Source organism: Hyperolius riggenbachi, chromosome 9 (genome assembly GCF_040937935.1).
Source record: "Hyperolius riggenbachi isolate aHypRig1 chromosome 9, aHypRig1.pri, whole genome shotgun sequence".
In the NCBI taxonomy this organism is placed as follows: domain Eukaryota; kingdom Metazoa; phylum Chordata; class Amphibia; order Anura; family Hyperoliidae; genus Hyperolius; species Hyperolius riggenbachi.
In genome coordinates this window covers 220,925,459-220,949,043 of record NC_090654.1, presented here as the reverse complement: position 1 = coordinate 220,949,043, position 23,585 = coordinate 220,925,459, and the positions used below count along the sequence as shown (strand labels likewise).

Below are 23,585 nucleotides of genomic sequence, written 5' to 3'. Positions count from 1 at the left end.
GCCTTACGAAGGCACCTGGAGAGAAGGCACAAACAGCTATGGCAAGAACACCTAAGGAAAAGCAGCACCCCTCAAAAGACAAGCCACCTTCCTTCTCCTCTTCCTCCTTCAGGTGCATCGTCTTCATCCACTTTCTCCCTTTGCCCTTCACAGCCACCCTCCTCCACACCGCCTCTTCCCTTCAGCGGTTCCTTTTCCTCTGCCCACAGCAGTACCCAGCTGTCTGTGAAGGAAGTATTTGAGCGTAAGAAGCAAATGTCTGCCAGTCACCCTCTGGCCCGTCGTCTGACAGCTGGCGTGGCGGAACTATTAGCTCGCCAGCTATTACCATACAAGCTGGTGGAGTCGGAGGCTTTCCGTAAGTTTGTGGCCATTGGTACACCGCAGTGGAAGATACCAGGCCACAATTATTTTTCTGTTGTGTTGAGTGAACCCACCTCACTGCATCTAAGTACCTTTACTGTTCAGTGAACCCAGCTTTGGAAATTTTTTCACGTGTGTGTCTCAGATCGGAGCAAAGCCATCTGTTGTCTCTGCCAGCAAAAATTGAGCCGCGGAAAGGCCAACTCTCACGTAGGGACAAGTGCCTTACGAAGGCACCTGGAGAGAAGGCACAAACAGCTATGGCCATTGGTACACCGCAGTGGAAGATACCAGGCCACAATTATTTTTCACAAAAGGCCACACCCAAACTGTACCGTGCAGTTGAGAGGCAAGTGGTGTCATCTCTGGCACACAGCGTTGGGTCAAGGGTCCACCTGACCACGGATGCCTGGTCTGCCAAGCACGGGCAGGGCCACTACATTACATACACAGCCCATTGGGTCAACCTGGTGACCGATGGCAGCAAGCAGGGAGTACGTGGCTGCGCAGCGGACCGACTTGTCACACCTCCACGGCTTGCAGGCAGGCCTCCAGCCACATCCTCTCCACCTGCTACCACCGCTTCGCTGTCATCATCCTCCTCCTCCTCCTCGGCTGGTGCCGCGATCTCCTCTCCAGCTACACAGCCCCAGCACCCCAGGGCCTATGCTGCATGCCAGGTACGACGGTTTCACGCAGTGTTAGACATGTCTTGCCTGAAAGCGGAGAGTCACACTGGAGCAGCTCTCCTGGCTGCTCTTAACAAACAGGTGGAGCAATGGCTGACCCCGCACAAGCTTGAGATCGGCAACGTGGTGTGTGACAACGGCAGCAATCTCATTGCTGCGTTTAATTTGGGAAAGCTGACACACATACCCTGCATGGCACATGTGCTGAATCTGGTCATGCAAAGATTTGTGTCCAAGTACCCAGGCTTAGAGGACGTCCTGAAGCTGGCCAGGAAGTTGTGTGGGCATTTCAGGCGCTCTTACAAGGCCATGGCACGCTTTGCGGACATTCAGCGTAGAAACAACTTGCCGGTGAGACGCCTGATTTGCGATAGCCCGACTCGCTGGAATTCCACCCTGCTGATGTTCTCTCGCCTGCTAGACCAGGAGAAAGCCGTCACCCAGTACCTGTATCATTACAGTACAAGGACACAATCTTGGAGGATGGGGATGTTGTGGCCCAACAACTGGACACTGATGCAAAATGCATGCAGGGTCATGGAGCCCTTTGAGGAGGTGACCAAACTGGTGAGTCGCGACTTGATCCCCTACGCCTACTTCCTGGAGCGTGCCGTGCGTAGAGTGGTGGATACAGCTGTGGAGGAGCATGAACGAGAAGAGTTACGGCAGCAGGAGTCGTGGGAGCCATTTACACCCGAACCCGATGTTTCCACAACACCTGCGGCAGCACAGAAGGGTTAGGAGGAGGAGGAGGAGGAAGAAGAGGAGTCGTGTGGGGAAGGAGAGGAGTCAGACTCTGATGATGGTGATGATGAGGAAGGTGTTTCTGTGGAGGAGGAAGAGGCGGCGGAAGAAGAACAACCGCGGCAGCCATCACAGGGGGCTTCTGCTGCTCCACGTTCCCGTGGTATTGTTCGTGGCTGAGGGGAGGAAGAGGAGTTGCATCCCGTCACTGAGGAAGAGCAAGAGGAGATGGAGAGTACGTCTGCATCCAGCTTTGTGCAGATGTCCTCTTTCATGTTGTCCAGCCTGTTGAGGGACCCCCGTATTAAAAAACTCAAGGCGAATGACCTGTACTGGGTGGCCACGCTACTAGACCCTCGGGACAGGCACAAAGTGGCGGACCTGTTACCAACTCAACACAAGGCAGAAAGGATGCAGCACTTGCAGAACAAGCTGTCGATGATGCTTTACAATGCGTTTAAGGGTGATGTGGCTGCACAATGCAATCAAGGTAGCACTGGCAGTAACCCTCCTCCGCCCAAGTCCAACGCAGGCAAGGACAGGATGCTCCAGCGATCTCAGGGTGATGTCGGACATGCGGACGTTCTTTAGTCCAACTCCTCGCCATAGTCCTTCCGGATCCACCCTCCATCAACGCCTGGACCGGTAGTTAGCCGACTACCTGGCCTTGAGTGTGGATGTAGACACTGCGAAAAGTGACGATGAACCCTTGGACTACTGGTTGCGCAGGATTGACCTGTGGTCAGAGCTGTCCCAATTTGCCATACAACTTCTCTCTTGCCCTGCCGCAAGCGTCCTGTCAGAAAGGACCTTCAGTGCAGCTGGAGGCATAGTTACTGAGAAGAGAAGTCACGACAGTGTTCAGTACCTGACCTTTATCTAAATGAATGAGGAATGGATCACGAAGGGCTACTGCACGACCGAAGACTAAGTCAGTCCCCACACACAGCATCTCTGCCTGCAGGCTGCTTGCCTTCTCCGCCACCACCAACAGGGTCCAGGACTCTAGGCGGATTCCTGAATTTTTAAGGCCGCTGCAAGCAGAGGCCGCTACACTCATTTTTCTGGTGCGTGTACATGCCTGGCTAATTTTTCTGGCTGCACTGCGGGCAGCTACAACAAAAAAACAAAAGGCACGTACATGTGCCCATCCCCCTTCGTGATCATTACCTTGCCGCGGTGAAGGGGCTTGCGTATCACAATGAAGCAATGACCAGCGGCTATTTGAGTGTCTCGGGTGGGGGTGACACACAAAAGATAATAAGGTCGTTGCTTCATTGTGGTCAGACCAAATTTGATCAGCTGGACGGTCACTGTTGTTCTATCACTGAGCTACCACAGCCCGGTGACCATATGGGCTTGAAAAACGCCACGGCCTACACTCTGGCCATGTTGCGCACCAGTCCAGCGCGGCCGTCACTACGCAAACAGCTGTTTGCGGTGCGTTACACAGTGAGTTTGGTGTGTCAGTGTGAAGCAGAACTCTAATTACACTCCCTGATTGATGTATACCCATGCAAGATGTTTGAAAGCACTTTAGGCCTGCAATTTAGCATTCAATGTGGTTTCTGCCCTTAAAACGCTGCTTTGCGTCAAATCCAGATTTTTCCCCGGGACTTTGGGCATGCATCCCACTCCGCCATGCCCCCCTCCAGGTGTTAGACCCCTTGAAACATCTTTTCCATCACTTTTGTGGCCAGCATAATTTTTTCTATTTTTTAAAGTTCGCCTCCCCATTGAAGTCTATTGCGGTTCGCGAACTTTTACGCGAACTGAACCTTCCGCGAACTGAAAATCGGAGGTTCGCGACATCTCTAGTGTCTACCATATTAAGGGGGCATTCTGCATATTTATGTGAAATGCTGTCTATTTATGTGCCTCATGACTGCTGAATTTGTCTTGTTGAGGGCCTCATGATTGCTGAATTTCTTCTTGGTGGGGGGCCTCAAGATTGCTGAATTTGTCTTGTTGGGGGCCTCATGATTTGTTGGGGGCCTCATGATTGCTGAATTTGTTTTGTTGTGGGCCTCATGATTGCTGAATTTGTCTTGTTAGGGGCCTCACGATTGCTGAATTTATTATGTTGGGGGCCTCATTTTTGCTGAATTTGTCTTGATAGGGCCTCATGATTGCTGAATTTGTCTTGTTGGGGGTCACATGATTGTTAACTGCGAGACTATGGGAAAAGCTGAATCATCATCATATGAGACAATAGCATTAAACTTATTTTTTCCGCTTTTTAAAACAGAAAATGAAACTGGGAGGTTCTAAAAAAATTAATACATTTTTCAGGAGTAGGATGGATGAAATTGTTTATCTTCACAGTTTATTTTCAACTTGGATTTTCCATAATGTTCATGTATGAGTTACAACGTTTGTACAGTTTTTAGTTTAAATTGCTGTTGCCACAACGGGGCCCAGTGATTTCTAGTTACTCCTCTGACTACTACCTAAACTGGGGACACCTATACACCTGGCTACTTATACTGTACTTAGAGGGGTGTGGGAATGTTGGGGTGGAGGGTCCTGGAGAAATGTTTGGGTGGGAGGTCCGAGGTCTGTGGGGTTGGAAGGTCGGGGGGGGGGCATACAATTTTTTTGCTATGGGGCCCAGTCATTTCTAGGTACGCCCCTGATCACTGGGTATAAATTAGAAACCAAAGGGGTCCAAGCTTAGGGGCCACATATGAAAAAATTATCCATGATCACTATATATACAGGAAAAATTAAATTCTCTTCTACATAATATACCACGCTGGTGAGGCATGTACCTGTCTGTGTGTGAAAGGTGCACATTGTAATGCCCATCACTCTCCTGGGAAAAAGAGGCTGACTAACACATCCACCCATTCCAGCTAGGGTTTCTACATCAGTGGCAACACTCAGAGTTACTCTCAGGCCATTCTTCTCTCCTACAATGAGAGGCAGTCTAAGGTAGTGACTAAACACACAGGCAACCTCAACAGCTATCAACCAATCATTCACCCAAAACCTATTTACATAACTTCAGATGCAAGCAATTTAAGTTTAGCACATCTACTGGTTTAATTAGCCTAGGGAAGATGGTCACGAAAAACAGCTTGAACCCTGCAAATATACTCGAACTCAGGGCGGCCTATATGGCACTTCAGATGAGAGTGTAGAGTGTAGTGGCACAGCAGGGGGCACAGTGTGTCTCTTCCTCATGTCAGAGGTCAGCAAGATTATCTGCAGGAAAAAGAGAAATCACTCCAGCATTAGGGCTATCTTCCAGGGCCTTGCCCTTATACAGCCTATCCACTGTTCTAGAGTCTTGTGACAATGTTGTCTGTTTGTTAACCAGGAAGTGTGAAATAAAGTTTACTCAGAGAGCAGAGAAAAGAGGAAAAAAAGAAAAGAGAACATTGTGTGTTCCTGAGAGAAACCAAAGCATGGTGTCTGTGTGCAGTGTATCCTCTGTCAGAGATGTGTAACTCACAAGATAATATTAGAAAGCAGCATCAGGCTGGTTATCCCATCTCTTTAATCAAAATGGCAACAGTAATGAGCTCTATCATGTAATCAGTAAGGTGAAATCACATTCTGTGCTGCAGATGGATTAAATGGGAGCCAAACGAAAAACACCATTCAGAATGGTTTGCGTCCTGCCAAATCAAAACCGGAGAGCATCTGGAAATAGAATTAGGTAACAAACAGGAGTGGCCTAAAGTTTCCTCTATAAAGCGAGGTAGTAAATAATATGTACTGTATAGGTATAAAACATATATATAAGGAGCTATACCCCAGTGTCCTGTAAACGTGAAGTAAGTCTGAGGTGCCCAGCCATCGGCAGGAAAGGCCCGTCGTCCAGCTCTCCCTTGCTGAGATGCATAATTTTGACGTCAGCCCCTGTTCAGAAAGGTTTAATGAGCTTCAAGCTGTGGCACAAGGCTTGGGTGAATTCCACACTTTTTTATGGGTAACGTGCCTCTAAAAAAACCCCAATGCAAACAGTGTGTAATGCTTTTCTAAAGCGGCCCAATAATTGCTAGCATATGAAGTGCACTAATTTTATGAGGGCTTCAATGGCATGCAAAAGGGCTGATTCATGTAAGCGTCGAGCAACCTTTCAGTGGGTTTTCTGTGAACTGCGCTCGTAAAATGTGCAGAATGCACCGAAATAGGCGAGTAAATCTCACCGTTTGGATGGTCATTAACAAAGCAAATCTGTGCGCGATGGTGTAATTAACAGCATAGCATTCGGCTCTGCAGAAAACCCCCATATAGCTTCACTGCTACGTGTTGTTGTTTGTAACATATTGCAATAAGGGCATTTTCTATCACATAATAATTATTGGATACACGTTTGCATTTTTTGGGATATTCTTGTTTCTCAAACAATAAGATTCTCAGTACATATCTGTAGCTTTGCTTGCTGTATGTTGTGTTGTATAAATGACCATTAGAGAGAACCTGTCACCTACATTTTAAGTATGCCTGCTAGTGTTGGGCGAACAGTGTTCGCCACTGTTCGGGTTCTGCAGAACATCACCCTGTTCGGGTGATGTTCGGGTGACGTTCGGGTTCGGCCGAACACCTGATGGTGTTCGGCCAAACTGTTCGGCCATATGGCCGAACTAAGAGCGCATGGGATGGCCGAACGTTCCCCGAACGTTCGGCTAGCGCTGTGATTGGCCGAACGGGTCACGTGTAGTGTTGGGCGAACATCTAGATGTTCGGGTTCGGGCCGAAGATGGCCGCGATGTTCGGGTGTTCGAGCCGAACTCCGAACATAATGGAAGTCAATGGGGACCAGAACTTTCGTGCTTTGTAAAGCCTCCTTATATGCTACATACCCCAAATTTACAGGGTATATGCACCTTGGGAGTGGGTACAAGAGGAAAAAATTTTTAGCAAAAAGAGCTTATAGTTTTTGAGAAAATCGATTTTAAAGTTTCAAAGGGAAAACTGTCTTTTAAATGCGGGAAATGTCTGTTTTCTTTGCACAGGTAACATGCTTTTTGTCGGCATGCAGTCATAAATGTAATACATATAAGAGGTTCCAGGAAAAGGGACCGGTAACGCTAACCCAGCAGCAGCACACGTGATGGAACAGGAGGAGGGTGGCGCAGGAGGAGAAGGCCACGCTTTGAGACACAACAACCCAGGCCTTGCATGAGGACAAGAAGCGTGCGGATAGCAATTTGCGTTTTGTCGCCATGCAGCCATAAATGTAATACAGATGAGAGGTTCAATAAACAGGGACCGGAAACGCTAACCCATCACAGATGTTCATTGCTCATGTTACTTGTTTGGAGTCCGGGAGTGTTGCGTAGTCGTTTCCAATCCAGGATTGATTCATTTTAATTTGAGTCAGACGGTCTGCATTTTCTGTGGAGAGGCGGATACGCCGATCTGTGACAATGCCTCCGGCAGCACTGAAACAGCGTTCCGACATAACGCTGGCTGCCGGGCAAGCCAGCACCTCTATTGCGTACATTGCCAGTTTGTGCCAGGTGTCTAGCTTCGATACCCAATAGTTGAAGGGTGCAGATGGATTGTTCAACACAGCTATGCCATCTGACATGTAGTCCTTGACCATCTTCTCCAGGCGATCGGTGTTGGAGGTGGATCTGCACGCTTGCTGTTCTGTGTGCTGCTGCATGGGTGTCAGAAAATTTTCCCACTCCAAGGACACTGCCGATACCATTCCCTTTTGGGCACTAGCTGCGGCTTGTGTTGTTTGCTGCCCTCCTGGTCGTCCTGGGTTTGCGGAAGTCAGTCTGTCGGCGAACAACTGGCTAGAGGAGGGGGAGGATGTCAATATCCTCTTTAAAGTCTCCACAAGGGCCTGCTGGTATTCTTCCATTTTGACCTGTCGGACTCTTTCTTCAAGCAGTTTTGGAACATTGTGTTTGTACCGTGGATCCAGAAGGGTATAAACCCAGTAATTGGTGTTGTCCAGAATGTGCACAATGCGTGGGTCGCATTCAATGCAGTCCTAGGCCGAAGAGGTCATAGCCTAGGGTCACAAAAACCTGTTTATTTGGGCTATTTCAATGGTAGTGATGGTGACGTACATAAATCTCAGCCATGGCCGTTAGCAACGTCTGAATTTCACGAAATGTCTCATGCAGGTAGAAGACATATTGTTAGACTTGGATTCCAAAGATGGGGTCCCTACATCTCTGCAAACCAGAGTTACAGGGGTCCAAAATTGGTAAAATCCCCCATAGGCTTTCATTGGGCCTCCTATTTACAGTTCCAAAATCTCACATCTTTTCAAAAGGCAATTGATCAGCAGTGGCAAATTTTCTAGCATTGTAGGGACCCTTAAGGGGGAACATGACTGGTGAGTTTCGGGCCCCTAGGCCAAAGAGGTCATAGCCTAGGGTCACAAAAACCTGTTTATTTGGGCTATTTCAATGGTAGTGATGGTGACGTACATAAATCTCAGCCATGGCCGTTAGCAACGTCTGAATTTCACGAAATGTCTCATGCAGGTAGAAGACATATTGTTAGACTTGGATTCCAAAGATGGGGTCCCTACATCTCTGCAAACCAGAGTTACAGGGGTCCAAAATTGGTAAAATCCCCCATAGACTTTCATTGCCTCCCTATTTCACTTTCCAAAATCTCACATCTTTTCAAAGGGCAATGGCTCAGCAGTACCAAATTTTCTAGCATTGTAGGGACCCTTAGGGGGAACATGACTGGTGAGTTTCGGGCCCCTAGGCCGAAGAGGTCATAGCCTAGGGTCACAAAAACCTGTTTATTTGGGCTATTTCAATGGTAGTGATGGTGACGTACATAAATCTCAGCTATGGCCGTTAGCAACGTCTGAATTTCACAAAATGTCTCATGCAGGTAGAAGACATATTGTTAGACTTGGATTCCAAAGATGGGGTCCCTACATCTCTGCAAACCAGAGTTACAGGGGTCCAAAATTGGTAAAATCCCCCATAGACTTTCATTGCCTCCCTATTTCACTTTCCAAAATCTCACATCTTTTCAAAGGGCAATGGCTCAGCAGTACCAAATTTTCTAGCATTGTAGGGACCCTTAGGGGGAACATGACTGGTGAGTTTCGGGCCCCTAGGCCAAAGAGGTCATAGCCTAGGGTCACAAAAACCTGTTTATTTGGGCTATTTCAATGGTAGTGATGGTGACGTACATAAATCTCAGCTATGGCCGTTAGCAACGTCTGAATTTCACGAAATGTCTCATGCAGGTAGAAGACATATTGTTAGACTTGGATTCCAAAGATGGGGTCCCTACATCTCTGCAAACCAGAGTTACAGGGGTCCAAAATTGGTAAAATCCTCCATAGACTTTTATTGCCTCCCTATTTCACTTTCCAAAATCTCACATCTTTTCAAAGGGCAATGGCTCAGCAGTACCAAATTTTCTAGCATTGTAGGGACCCTTAGGGGGAACATGACTGGTGAGTTTCGGGCCCCGAGGCCAAAGAGGTCATAGCCTAGGGTCACAAAAACCTGTTTATTTGGGCTATTTCAATGGTAGTGATGGTGACGTACATAAATCTCAGCTATGGCCGTTAGCAACGTCTGAATTTCACGAAATGTCTCATGCAGGTAGAAGACATATTGTTAGACTTGGATTCCAAAGATGGGGTCCCTACATCTCTGCAAACCAGAGTTACAGGGGTCCAAAATTGGTAAAATTCCCCATAGACTTTCATTGCCTCCCTATTTCACTTTTCAAAATCTTACATCTTTTCAAAGGGCAATGGCTCAGCAGTACCAAATTTTCTAGCATTGTAGGGACCCTTAGGGGGAACATGACTGGTGAGTTTCGGGGCCCTAGGCCAAAGAGGTCATAGCCTAGGGTCACAAAAACCTGTTTATTTGGGCTATTTCAATGGTAGTGATGGTGACGTACATAAATCTCAGCTATGGCCGTTAGTAACGTCTGAATTTCACGAAATGTCTCATGCAGGTAGAAGACATTGTTAGACTTGGATTCCAAAGATGGGGTCCCTACATCTCTGCAAACCAGAGTTACAGGGGTCCAAAATTGGTAAAATCCCCCATAGACTTTCATTGCCTCCCTATTTCACTTTCCAAAATCTCACATCTTTTCAAAGGGCAATGGCTCAGCAGTACCAAATTTTCTAGCATTGTAGGGACCCTTAGGGGGAACATGACTGGTGAGTTTCGGGCCCCTAGGCCAAAGAGGTCATAGCCTAGGGTCACAAAAACCTGTTTATTTGGGCTATTTCAATGGTAGTGATGGTGATGTACATAAATCTCAGCTATGGCCGTTAGCAACGTCTGAATTTCACGAAATGTCTCATGCAGGTAGAAGACATATTGTTAGACTTGGATTCCAAAGATGGGGTCCCTACATCTCTGCAAACCAGAGTTACAGGGGTCCAAAATTGGTAAAATCCCCCATAGACTTTCATTGCCTCCCTATTTCACTTTCCAAAATCTCACATCTTTTCAAAGGGCAATGGCTCAGCAGTACCAAATTTTCTAGCATTGTAGGGACCCTTAGGGGGAACATGACTGGTGAGTTTCGGGCCCCTAGGCCGAAGAGGTCATAGCCTAGGGTCACAAAAACCTGTTTATTTGGGCTATTTCAATGGTAGTGATGGTGACGTACATAAATCTCAGCTATGGCCGTTAGCAACGTCTGAATTTCACGAAATGTCTCATGCAGGTAGAAGACATATTGTTAGACTTGGATTCCAAAGATGGGGTCCCTACATCTCTGCAAACCAGAGTTACAGGGGTCCAAAATTGGAATCCAAGTCTAACAATATGTCTTCTACCTACCTGCATGAGACATTTCGTGAAATTCAGACGTTGCTAACGGCCATAGCTGAGATTTATGTAGGTCACCATCACTACCATTGAAATAGCCCAAATAAACAGGTTTTTGTGACCCTAGGCTGTGACCTCTTTGGCCTAGGGGCCCGAAACTCACCAGTCATGTTCCCCCTAAGGGTCCCTACAATGCTAGAAAATTTGGTACTGCTGAGCCATTGCCCTTTGAAAAGATGTGAGATTTTGGAAAGTGAAATAGGGAGGCAATGAAAGTCTATGGGGGATTTTACCAATTTTGGACCCCTGTAACTCTGGTTTGCAGAGATGTAGGGACCCCATCTTTGGAATCCAAGTCTAACAATATGTCTTCTACCTGCATGAGACATTTCGTGAAATTCAGACGTTGCTAACGGCCATGGCTGAGATTTATGTACGTCACCATCACTCCTATTGAAATAGCCCAAATAAACAGGTTTTTGTGACCCTAGGCTATGACCTCTTCGGCCTAGGACTGCATTGAACGCGACCCAGGCATTGTGCGCATTCTGGACAACACCAATTACTGGGTTTATACCCTTCTGGATCCACGGTAAAAACACAATGTTCCAAAACTGCTTGAAGAAAGAGTCCGACAGGTCAAAATGGAAGAATACCAGCAGGCCCTTGTGGAGACTTTAAAGAGGAGATTGACATCCTCCCCCTCCTCTAGCCAGTTGTACGCCGACAGACTGACTTCCGCAAACCCAGGACGACCAGGAGGGCAGCAAACAACACAAGCCGCAGCTAGTGCCCAAAAGGGAATGGTATCGGCAGTGTCCTTGGAGTGGGAAAATTTTCTGACACCCATGCAGCAGCACACAGAACAGCAAGCGTGCAGATCCACCTCCAACACCGATCGCCTGGAGAAGATGGTCAAGGACTACATGTCAGATGGCATAGCTGTGTTGAACAATCCATCTGCACCCTTCAACTATTGGGTATCGAAGCTAGACACCTGGCACAAACTGGCAATGTACGCAATAGAGGTGCTGGCTTGCCCGGCAGCCAGCGTTATGTCGGAACGCTGTTTTAGTGCTGCCGGAGGCATTGTCACAGATCGGCGTATCCGCCTCTCCACAGAAAATGCAGACCGTCTGACTCAAATTAAAATGAATCAATCCTGGATTGGAAACGACTACGCAACACTCCCGGACCCCAACCAAGTAACATGAACAATGAACATCTGTGATGGGTTAGCGTTTCCGGTCCCTGTTTATTGAACCTCTCATCTGTATTAAATTTATGACTGCATGGCGACAAAACGCAAATTGCTATCCGCACGCTTCTTGTCCTCATGCAAGGCCTGGGTTGTTGTGTCTCAAAGCGTGGCCTTCTCCTCCTGCGCCACCCTCCTCCTGTTCCATCACGTGTGCTGCTGCTGGGTTAGCGTTACCGGTCCCTTTTCCTGGAACCTCTTATATGTATTACATTTATGACTGCATGCCGACAAAAAGCATGTTACCTGTACAAAGAAAACAGACATTTCCCACATTTGAAAGACAGTTTTCCCTTTGAAACTTTAAAATCGATTTGCTAAATTTTTTTTTCTCTTGTACCCACTCCCAAGGTGCACATACCCTGCAAATTTGGGGTATGTAGCATGTAAGGAAGCTTTACAAAGCATGAAAGTTCGGGTCCCCATTGACTTCCATTATGTTCGGAGTTCGGGTCGAACACCCGAACATCGCGGCGATGTTCGGCGAACGTTCGCGAACCCGAACATCTAGGTGTTCGCCCAACACTAATGCCTGCATACCTAAATTGCCCTCACTTCACAATGTGTACTAACAAAATGTCTTTCTTGTTTTCATGTCCAGGCCACTCATCTGTGGTAACATGTGGTATGGCAAACTCTATACCTGCATTTAAAGGGGGCTTAGATGCTTTCCTTGCGTTGAAAGACATCCATGGCTACAATTACTAGGTTATGCCTAATGATGTTGATCCAGGGATTTTATCTGATTGCCATCTGGAGTCAGGAAGGAATTTTTCCCTTTTGGGGCTAATTGGACCATGCCTTGTGGGGTTTTTTTTTCGCCTTCCTCTGGATCAACAGGGGTATGTGGGGCATGGGCTGGAGTTGTACTTTGTACTGGTTGAACTCGATGGACGTATGTCTTTTTTCAACCAAAATAACTATGTAACTATGTAACATCATCTTACAGACGAGCGTTCCTCTCTTTCACATCATCCTTAAGGATACCCGAGGTGACATGTGACATGATGAGATAGACATGGGTATGTACAGTGCCTAGCACACAGATAACTAGGCTGTGTTCCTTTTTTTTTTCTCTGCCTGTAAGAGTTAAACATCAGGTATGTAAGTGGCAGTCCCTATCGGAGTCAGGACAGGGTCAGACTACAGTGTGACCCTCACTGATAAGAAATTACAACTATAAAACACTTTCCTAGCAGAAAATGACTTCTGAGAGCAGGAAAGAGATAGAAAGGGTCAATGGTTCATAGATTTTAGTTCTGGCATACTTCAATGAATGCATCAGTAAACACTTAAAAAGTAGATTTAAATACAAAATAAAACTGTGGAATATCTTAAAATGTCATTTTTAGAAGAAGGAGGATAGATACAATTGTTTATTTCATTAGTTTATTTTCACCACGGGTGTCCTTAGGCTGCAGCTACCTTCTTTAGTGTGTCAGTCCCTATTTACAGCTTCCCTTTTCACTTGCAGCCTTCTCTTCCATATGCAGCAACTGCTCTTTAATGTTAAAGAGACTCTGAAGCGAGAATAAATCTCGCTTCAGAGCTCATAGTTAGCAGGGGCATGTGTGCCCCTGCTAAAACGCCGCTATCCCGCGGCTAAACGGGGGTCCCTTCACCCCCAAACCCACCCCCGCAAGCATTGGTCGCAAAATTGGTCGTGAGTTTTCTTTTCCTGGAGGCAGGGCTAACGGCTGCAGCCCTGCCTCCAGTCACGTCTATCAGCGGCGCATCGCCGCCTCTCCCCCGCCCCTCTCAGTGAAGGAAGACTGAGAGGGGTGGGGGAGAGGCGGAGATACGCACTGACAGACGCGCGTGGGGCAGGGCTGCGGCGGTTAGCCCTGCTCCAACCAGGAAGCGCTCCCCCGCTGCACCGAGGGGATTTGGGGGTGAAGGGACCCCCGTTAAGCCGCGGGATAGCGGCGGTTTAGCAGGGGCACATGTGCCCCTGCTATCTATGAGGTCTGAAGCGAGATTTATTCTCGCTTCAGACTCTCTTTAAGTCCTGCTCTCTCCTCCTCTCCCTACTCTACCCAGGCAGCAGCACCCAAGGCCCTGGCCTTTTGTGGTCTTTCCAGAAAATCAGCCAAGTGTCTAACTCACAAATTATGGATACTTTCACAGGATAATGACACAGAGAGCAGGGTGGCTGCTGCACAGGCGGCTAGCAGCTGTGTACCGTGGTTAGGTACTTGCCTGATCTCCATGCATTGCAGCACTTGCAAGTTTGCAAATGCTGAACCAGATTAGCCTGCTGCTTTGGTGCCCTTGCTACTGTAGTGCCCTAGGCGATGGCCTAGGTTGCCTTGGCCTAAATCCAGCCCTGCTCTTTTCCACAGGCAGCTGAAGGTGGTAATCACCGACTGTCAGCTACTTCCATTCGCCAGTCGGGCGATTGCCAGCCCTCGGCATTTGGTGGTGGACAAGCGCCCTCCCATGGAGTTACATCTGAGCATGGCAGTTCCCATCCTCCGACACACAATGAAACCCTTTTTTTTTGCATACATATTAGTTCGCCGCCAGTGAGCCGCTAAAATCCCCGGCAGCATTAAATACTATCCCCCCTCCGAGTCATCACAACTCAGAGGGAGATGTAATTCGGGGTCTGCCAGTCACTGGAACCCCAAATTACCCTTACGCACCCCACTTTGTGGCATCTAGTTTTGATGCTCAGTGCTGAGAGCCGTGCTCCAAAACCACCTGCTTCGTTTTGTTTTTTTTTACTCACACATTGTTACCAAACGTTGCCATTCAGTTGCAGGTAAAATATCAAAATTATGCAAAACTTGATACTCAGATTGATAACTAATAATATGTGGTGTTTTCTGGTTTATCCAGTATCATTTCCTTGTAAGTTCAGTTACACAGCGTATGTGCATCTCATCCAATTACCAACAGCTGCCTCATAGAATAACTTCCAAATGTTTTACCGTGGATCTCTGTGCAAACCAGCTCTGGAACAAGCCTCTGTCTCTGCGAGTTCTGTGCATTCGGGAGAAGAGCTGCAGACATATTAGTAGGATGTGGTCAGTTTTTATGACATTATTTTTGTGAGGTTCAAAGTCTGAATAGAACATTATTAATCCGTAATTGCTAATTACCATCCAGTCATGAAGGGTCTTCCATGTTTTTCATTATGCAGACATTGTGCAGACACACGAATCCACCCCACAGCATCAGAAAAGTTTGATCAGTCCAAAATAGCATTTAAAATATGGAACCATTAACATTTTCATAGAGCACTGAGAAACATTACATTAGTGTTATTTATGTGTGACGTTTTTATCTGTTCTACCACTTCCCGCAAATGGGAGAAGCATGTAGAAACATTTCAAAGAAGAAGAAATTCAAATTAAAGAAATCCAAGGCCTGCTTAAAAAACATCAAAATGTCCCCTTTAATTCATGATCTTTTACACAATTAACATGCCATAATTATGGCATTTGACATTAACCACTTCAGCCTTCAGTCGTTTTTCACCTTATGCATCCGAGCAATTTTCACCTCCCATTCATTTGCCAATAACTTTAGCACTACTTATCACAATTAATTGATCTATGTCTTGTTTTTCTGTCACCAATTAGGCTTTCTTTGGGTGGTACATTTTGCTAAGAATTATTTTTTCTAAATGCATTTTAACAGGAATATTTAGAAAAAATTAAAAAAATGCATTATTTCTCAGTTTTCAGTTAGCTTTAAAATAATACATGCTACCATAATTAAAACACACACATTGTATTTGCCCATTTGTCCCAGTTATTACACCATTTAAATGATGTCCCTATCACAATGTAGCACGGTGTAGCACGGGCAGCACGGTGGCGTAGTGGTTAGCGCTCTCGCCTTGTAGCGCTGGGTCCCTGGTTCGAATCCCAGCCAAGTCAACATCTGCAAGGAGTTTGTATGTTCTCCCCGTGTCTGCGTGGGTTTCCTTCGGGTACTCCGGTTTCCTCCCACAGCCCAAAAACATACAGATAAGTTAATTGGCTTCCCCCTAAAATTGGCCCTAGACTGTGCTACATTCACTACATGACATAGACATAGGACTATGGTAGGGATTAGATTGTGAGCTCCTCTGAGGGACAGTTAGTGACAAGACTATATTCTCTGTACAGCGCTGCGTAAGATGTCGGCGCTATATAAATACTAAATAATAATAATAATAATAATGTATGGTGCCAATATATTATTTGGAAATAAAAGGTGCATTTTTTCAGTTTTGCGTCCATCACTATTTACAAGCTTATAATTTAAAAAATAACAGTAATATACCCTCTTCACATGCATATTTAAAAAGTTCAGACCCTTAGGTAACTATTTATGTTGGTTTGTTTTTTAAATTGTAATTTTTTTATATATATTTTTTTTAGTTAAAATTTTTATTTGGGTATTTTTTTGGGTGTGGGAGGTAAACAGTTAATTTTAAGTGTAATTTATTGTGTACATGTAGTTTTACTATTGTGATTTTGTTTACTTCCCATCCTGTAAGCGAGAGTGCTCACTTACAGGAAGCACAAGGAGGACGTGAATTTAGTTTTTTTGGTCAGAAAGACCGCAGCCTCTGAAAAGAAGCCGTCGCTTTTTCTACTGGGGACTTGTTCCCATTCATTGATTTCCGGAAGCATCAATGAATGGGAACAAGTCCCCGGGGGGTGGCACGGGAGCACGCTGGCCCGCTCACTATTGCGCGCAGGCGTGCGCAGCAGCCCAGCAGCAGCCTTTTGGACGTAAAATCAAAACTGGTTAAAGGGCCACGATTGCAAAAAATGTTAAAACTTAAAATACACACATATAAAATGTGCATTTCTCCCAGAGTAAAATGCGCTATAAATTACCTTTCTCCTAAGTTACTGTCGTTTACAGTAAAAAGCAAAAAGACAGATCTGACAGATTCTGGACTAGTCAATCTCCTCATGGAAAATTCTCAGTATTAACTCTATTCTTTACAGTTGGACTGAGCAACTGCATTTAATTGAAGGACCATGCCAACGAAAAAAGTAAGCAGTTAAAATCTGACAGAACCAACAGATTTTAGACTAGTCCATCTCTTCATGGGGGATTCTTAGGGTTTTCTTTGTTTTCAAAAGCATTTCCTGAACTTCAGTTGTTAAGTCTAACTAACAAAATAGTAAGATACCAATTAGCCTCCCTAACAGCAGGTAGACGTAGCAACTGCTGTTCAGTAAGTGCTTTTGAAAAAAAGAGAACCCTTAGACTCCCCCATGAGGAGATAGACTAGTCTAAAACCTGTCAGTTCTGTCAGATTATAACTGCGTACTCTTTAGGCTGTAGTGGTCCTTTAAAATATTTTGTAATAAAGAAATACCTGGTAATGTTCAGATGGACTAGTCCAAAACCTGACCAATCAGATTTTCACTACCTACACTTGAAGCTATGTACACTTATATGTATGCATTTAAATGTCATAGATTTTTTTCTGTGATAGTCCTTTAAGAGCTGTGTGGGGGGCGTAACAATAGCCACTGCAAACCCGCCATCACAGGGGGGCTAAGAGGCTCGCTCCAGTGGAAACTTGCAGAGCTGTGGCAGTGAAGTGTGTTACTTTACCTTCTTTTGGTGGTGGGACAGCTCCTCACTCCAACTTGCTAACTTCCAGCTAGAGCACTCTCCTGCCTTTATCTGGTCAGCAGATGCCAGTCAGCCAATCAGGTGTACTGTTATACACCCTTTGCCTGCTGTACCAAATCTAGCAGGAATTGCATAAATTAACATAAATTAGCTTCGGTTGGATGCAATCGTAGATTGCATCGTTTTACAGGGACGCCCCGTGTAGGCACATCTCCCACACGGTCCCCTCCCTAACCACTCACCTGTCAACTGCATCCTGGAAGCTGCAAAAAAAGAAATTTTACAACATACCTGATCTCCTGTAGTTAATTAGACACAGGAAGATCCGGCAAAGCAGGTGGTTTCAGTGCACGGAGCTCACTGCTGGATGCCAAAACCAGGTGCCCCATAGCAGCAATGCTATTGTTAATCGCTTCTCGGCCTTTTGGCTAAGATCAAGTGTAGTATCTGTTCTTGAGGGTTTTGGGGGGACCTGGAGGGATGGCACAGTGGCAGTGTGTCCCTCCTTGTCATAATTCCCCGAGGCTGATGGAAGTGATCTATACCATGGTCGAAGCTGAAAGGCTGAGGGCTTTGCATAGGCGTACTGCCCCTGGAAGTGGCGCTCCAGGTGCACCTGAAAAAACCTGGGATGTGGCAGATCCCAGGCGGAAGTAAGGTGCTTTGGTCTGTACTGCCCATATGCATAGCCGACTAACGCAGCTCCCCAGCCTTTTGGCTAGGGAGAGTGCGGAATTTTTAGCACTCTGGCTGCAAGTTTGGGGCCAGCTTGCTGGCGCCAGGGACTTGTCCCCTGGGGACTTCGGTTCCCGCCCTTGCTCCCTCTCGGGGGAGCCACCGACCATGTGGACACGGTTGCCACATGGCCAGGCCCTTTGGGTAACCACTGGGCAGGTTGGGGTCCTTCTATCCTTCGGGTGTTGGAGGACCCAAGAAATCCCCTGCGTCGAAAGGCAAAGGGGGAAGGTTCCCTTCGGGGAACACCGGAAGGGCCCTGCTGTATTGTGGGGTCCGTGGCTGCCCATGCATGTTTTGTGGGGGTGCTTTAGGGCACTCACACTTTTTCCGTGCATGGGCATTAAGGCCTTGCTTACCCGGGACTCCTGTTGCATGCAACAGGAGCCAAGAAAGCTTAAAAAATAAATAAAAAAATTGCAGCAATGTTATGCTGCGCAGGCAGAGCCGGATTTACCATAAGGCAATGTAGGCACGTGCCTACAGGCGCCTGATGATGGAAAGGCAGCTCACTCCCCTCCCCCTGTGCCTCCCTCCCTACTTCCCTATGCAGAGTCCTGATGAGAGTGTAAATGAGAGGTTACTCCACCAGCTCTTGGCATTCCACTGACGAGATCTCCCTTCAGTCAGGGGCACCTCTAGATACTGAATACTGAGGGTACCTCTGGCTACCTAATATAAAGGGACACCTGTAGCTACCTATGACGGGCAAGGGAAGTGACAGCCAACACACTTGTGGTGCTGTTTGGGGGGGTCGTAGGTTTATAGGAGGCGAAGTCTAAGATGCCAGGACATCTGTGCCTACAGGCTCCTGTGAGGTAAATACGGGCCTGTGCGCGGGGCGTGTAACGGTAATTCGGGTCTCCGGTGGCTGACGGGGAATAGTATTTAGTGCCGCTGGGGAGTTTTGTGGCAGCAGGGAGAGCCATCATTTGGCTCTCACGGTGCCCAACTTACTGGCGAAGTGACGACACGTAAGCAGCTCCCTCCTTGACAAGAGTGGTGGACATCCAGGGGTTTGGGGTATGGAGGTACGATTATAAAGGGGGACTGAGAAGAAAAGATGAACACATTTCTAGAGCATTATACTTTGAATGCACATTTTCTTTATGATTTTCAGTGCCCACTCCAGTAACTAACAGTGCCGACAACAATCCAACCAATGTTTACATTCTTTTCATCTATCCCTTATTTTCTTCATAAAATGCCAAATAAATACAGTGAAGTACATTTGACCACAGCAAGATTGCAATCTATGACATAAGTAAAATTCCTCCACGAAATCAGATGGAATGTAAAAGGTTCCTCTTGCACATAGGAACAAGAAAATGCATTCTTATGTGGGTTGTTGTAATATTTTTGTTATACTTTCGTGCTTTTTATCAGTCATGTTAAGAATTGTGAAAGGTGTTTTTGTTTAGCTATAAATGGTGCCTGTAAATAAAGTTGCCAAATAAAAAACACATTCAAAGGCTCAAATCTCGGATATTTCAATGGTGCTTAACTGATTGAAACCGTCTTTTGAAAGGAAGTGAGCACTTAAAAGGAATCAGAACCATCATGGGATGCATGAAAAGAGCATCCCTGTGGCACTATAGAAATACATACATAGTGTTTTTTTTTATGACTATTTGTCTTTACCTTTCAAAAATCTTGTTTTTTTGCAGCATCTTGATGAGCCATAACAAATTGATACCACTGAAGTGTGAACTGATTATTAACATTAATGTAGTACACACAAAGACTGGGCACTGTCTCAACATTGGTTTATTGCTTATGAAAGGGTGTAGCCATATAAGTATATACTGGCATGAACATGGAGTGGCAGGTGGCAGCAGGTGGGTGCAGGGGTGACAGGGCAGGCATTACCGTCATTTCACACTAGAAAAGAGCTTGATCACGTGCTTGTCCAAGCATGCCAACAGTGCGGCAGTGCCCAGTCTGTGTCTGTGTACTGCATCCACGTGTTTCTTCGCTTTCAAACACTGTGAGCACGTCTTTTTGGAGCTGCACCACAAAGGAGAAGACCGGTGAGAACAAACAATTTTGTTTGCATGGTGGAGCAACCTGTCACTGAAGCCCCGGCCGGGTGCCGAGTTCTTCTATACTTGTTCAGCATCTTGATCATCATTAATTATGACACCTGATGGGGCTTATAAAGTAAAAAGTCAGTTCTTGAAGGATCTACTCACATCTTGGTGCTACAAATCACAAGACACCTCCTTCTGAGGTCTTGTGGACACCAAGGCCCTTATTCAGTTTATTACGACTAGCTTAAATTGTCACATCTTATGAATAAAATGCCTTTCAAGCCAACAACGATCAAGAAAATAGAATAATTTTGATAGTACTTTTTCACCTACCTTTTGGTACTTTTTCAATTGCAGAGTGCTGAAAAATTATTTTAAACAGGTAACTGAAAATTATCCCATAGGAGAAAAGTTAGGAGAAAAAGTGAATTGAATCCAAGGCTCAATGGAGTAATTTTGGAGTCACAGAGAGAACCTACACAACATTAGGACAGTGCTTTTGATATTTTTATTGATTAGTGTAATTTGAGATATCTTTTGCCATTGAGCGCGACAAAAAAAGTAGAAAAAGTATCATAAACACGCTACTGTAAAGGTTAGGAGAACCACTATAAAGCTTTGAAGATGAAAAAAGTGATAAACAAGTAATGAAAAAGCGATGGCCAGATGCCACAATGAATTAGAAGTGAGCATTAACACTTTTTCAGCATTTTTAAAAGTATGGTGAGCAAAAACAAAAAAATTGGGTTTCGTTGAGTGGTCCTGGGACTGCTGCAGCGTCCACGCCAATTGACGGGAAGCGGTTGTTAAAGGGTTAAAATACTTTTATTACTTGTCTCTGTCCATACCTGCCACCACTTGTTGCTGCAAGTATCAGGAGCAGTCGATGGCCATCTGAAGTTGCCATCTGGCTTCCTGTTTGTTCATAGGGTTAGCTAAATGCACTTGGAGCAATCTTTGAAGTTTTCTCCATGATCAATAAAATTTTGACAGTACTTTTTCACTTACTTTTTGGTACTTTTTCAATTGCAGAGTGCTTAGTCATTTAGTAAAAAGGGGAAAGCAAGTGGGATCATACACCCAGGGCACCCATATGAAGGTTCCAGGACTGAGGTCAACAGGGTGAACATAATAACACAAAATAAATGTATAGAGGAAGGAAATGAAAGGGGAAAGAATGAAGAAGGAGAGGATAAGAAGAAAGGGCAGGTAAAGATGGGGCCCCTGAACCATCGTTATTCTAAAGAAAACCATACAGGGATTTCTCAAGTATAGTGTAAGTGAACGCAATAGGGAGCAGGGTATTACAGCATATAGAGCTAGGTGCCGATTGCATTCACTTACACTATACTTGGGAAATAATAATAATCTCCTATGTTGCTGTCACTTTCTGTAGGTAGTAGAAATCTGACACAAGCGACAGGTTTTGGACTAGCCCATCTCTTCATGGGGGAATTTTCAGGGATTTATTTATTTTCAAAAGCACTTAGTGAATGGCAGTTGCTCTGTCCAACTGCCAATAAACTGTGTAGCGTGCAGGGAAGCTGGCCAGTATCATTGTTTAAATCCTTTTTAGGGAATATCTTTATAAAGAATAAAAGCCTTGCTGAGAATCCCCTATGAAGAGATGGACTAATCCAACCTGTCGCTTCTGTCAGATTTCTACTACCTACTGTGACAGCAACATAGGAGAAAAGTAATTTATGGCTCATTTTACTCTGGGAAAAACATACTTCTTATCTGTCAATCTTTGCACATGTTTTAAATTTTACCATTTTTCGTCATAGTATCCTTATAATTACAAAGTCCCTAAACAATGTGTCATTATCAAAGTAGGATCCGGGGGAGAGGAGAGGCGGGGAAGGGAAAAGAGGATGTAATAACCATCTGCTAAGTAATAAACTTTAGTATAACAGATATGAGTTTTGGCGGTGCTCAAATTGAGATTCTACACTTCTACAATGTGTTTCATAGCTAAAAGGCGCTCATACCACTGAAAGAAACAACCACATCGGCCTTTACCTGAGGAAGTGGGTCAGACCTGTAAAAAGTGCATTGTAGAAGTATCAATACATACCCTAAAAATATTATCTTTATACCTGTAATTAAAGGGAACCTAAACTAAGAAGGATATGTATTTTTCCTTTTAAAATAATACCAGTTGCCTGACTCTCCTGCTGATCCTGTGTCTCTAATACTTTTAGCCACAGCCCCTCAACAAACATACAGATTCGCTGCATGCTGGTTTCAGGTTCAGCCACTACTGCAACCAAAGAGATGAGTAGGGCAGACAAACAACTGGTATTGTTTACAAGGAAACATCCATATCCCTTTCAGTTAAGGTTCCCTTTAATTATTCATTTTCACTATTTATACCAATCACTACTTTGGGCACCTCAAAATATATTTTATAAACAAAACTCTGGCGTCTTTTGCAGCACTTACAAAAATTCCTGTAGAAATTATTAGGCTGGTGTAATCAAACATGGTCAGATAGGTGGGTGGTGGTCTTGGCCATGGTCACAAAGGTAAATGAGGTTATACTCCTACATCAAGAGATTCAGACTACACCTGAAACTGTAAAAGCTCTCTGAAGCCTCCTTTTTCAAAACCAGCACTGCAGAGTGGTTTGGAAGATTCAAAGAATGCAGCTTTATTTTTAGTGGGCACAAGGATTTCGAACTGATCCCTTTAATTCTTTCTGACTCACTAATTCTGACAATGTTACAGAGTTATACCTTTACTTTATAAGATGTCTAAAGAGGAACTTTAACCCATGATTGAACTTCATCCTAATCAGTAGCCAATACCCCCTTTCCCACAAGAAATGTTTACCTTATTTAGAATAGATCATCGGGACATCTGTATGGCTTATATTGTGGTGAAACCACTCCCACAGTGTGATGTCAGGGCCATGGCCATGGTGACAATTTTCAGTCTATGAACCTCATTGCATTAGAAATAATGGCTGTTTCTAACTGCCAAGCAAGCATTATCTTCCTCTTTGCATAAAACTCTGTTGCCACCTGAACTGAAAAATAAAAGTCTAAATAAACATACACACATCATACGTACATCATACTTACCACCTGTGTAGTCTACTTATCAATTTATTTCTCCTCTCCTGCGTCCTGTTTGTCCACTGTGATTGATGGAATTTCCCATTATAAAAACAGCAATGACCCTTTAACAGCTTCTGGGGCAGCACTCCAGTTAACCTGTAATATCACCCACTTGAGTGTGTATGTACATGAGCCCAAGGTGGTCGAGCGTGTCCATTTGAAAAGGGCGCATGGAAAAAAGGGTAGCCCATGTATGCCAAATTCAGCTATAAAAAGGGCGCTTGGGTGTAGCCCATATGCCAAATTTGGCTACAAAGGGCACACGGTGTAGCCCATATATGCCAAATTCGGCTACAAAGGGCTCC

General features: G+C 45.3%; 1 long non-coding RNA gene and 1 pseudogene across 1 annotated transcript in view; one reads left to right on the top strand and one right to left on the bottom strand.

Annotated features, from left to right (window-relative positions):
- LOC137531895 (uncharacterized) overlaps positions 1-14,807 on the bottom strand; it is a 58,986-nt gene extending 44,179 nt beyond the window's left edge. Inside the window, exon 1 of the long non-coding RNA XR_011023799.1 lies at positions 14,735-14,807. This is a non-coding gene — a long non-coding RNA (uncharacterized lncRNA). The remainder of the gene's footprint in view (positions 1-14,734) is intronic.
- Positions 14,808-17,801: 2,994 nt separating this feature from the next.
- Positions 17,802-17,937, top strand: LOC137533713 (U2 spliceosomal RNA; annotated as a pseudogene).
- Positions 17,938-23,585: the final 5,648 nt, after the last annotated feature.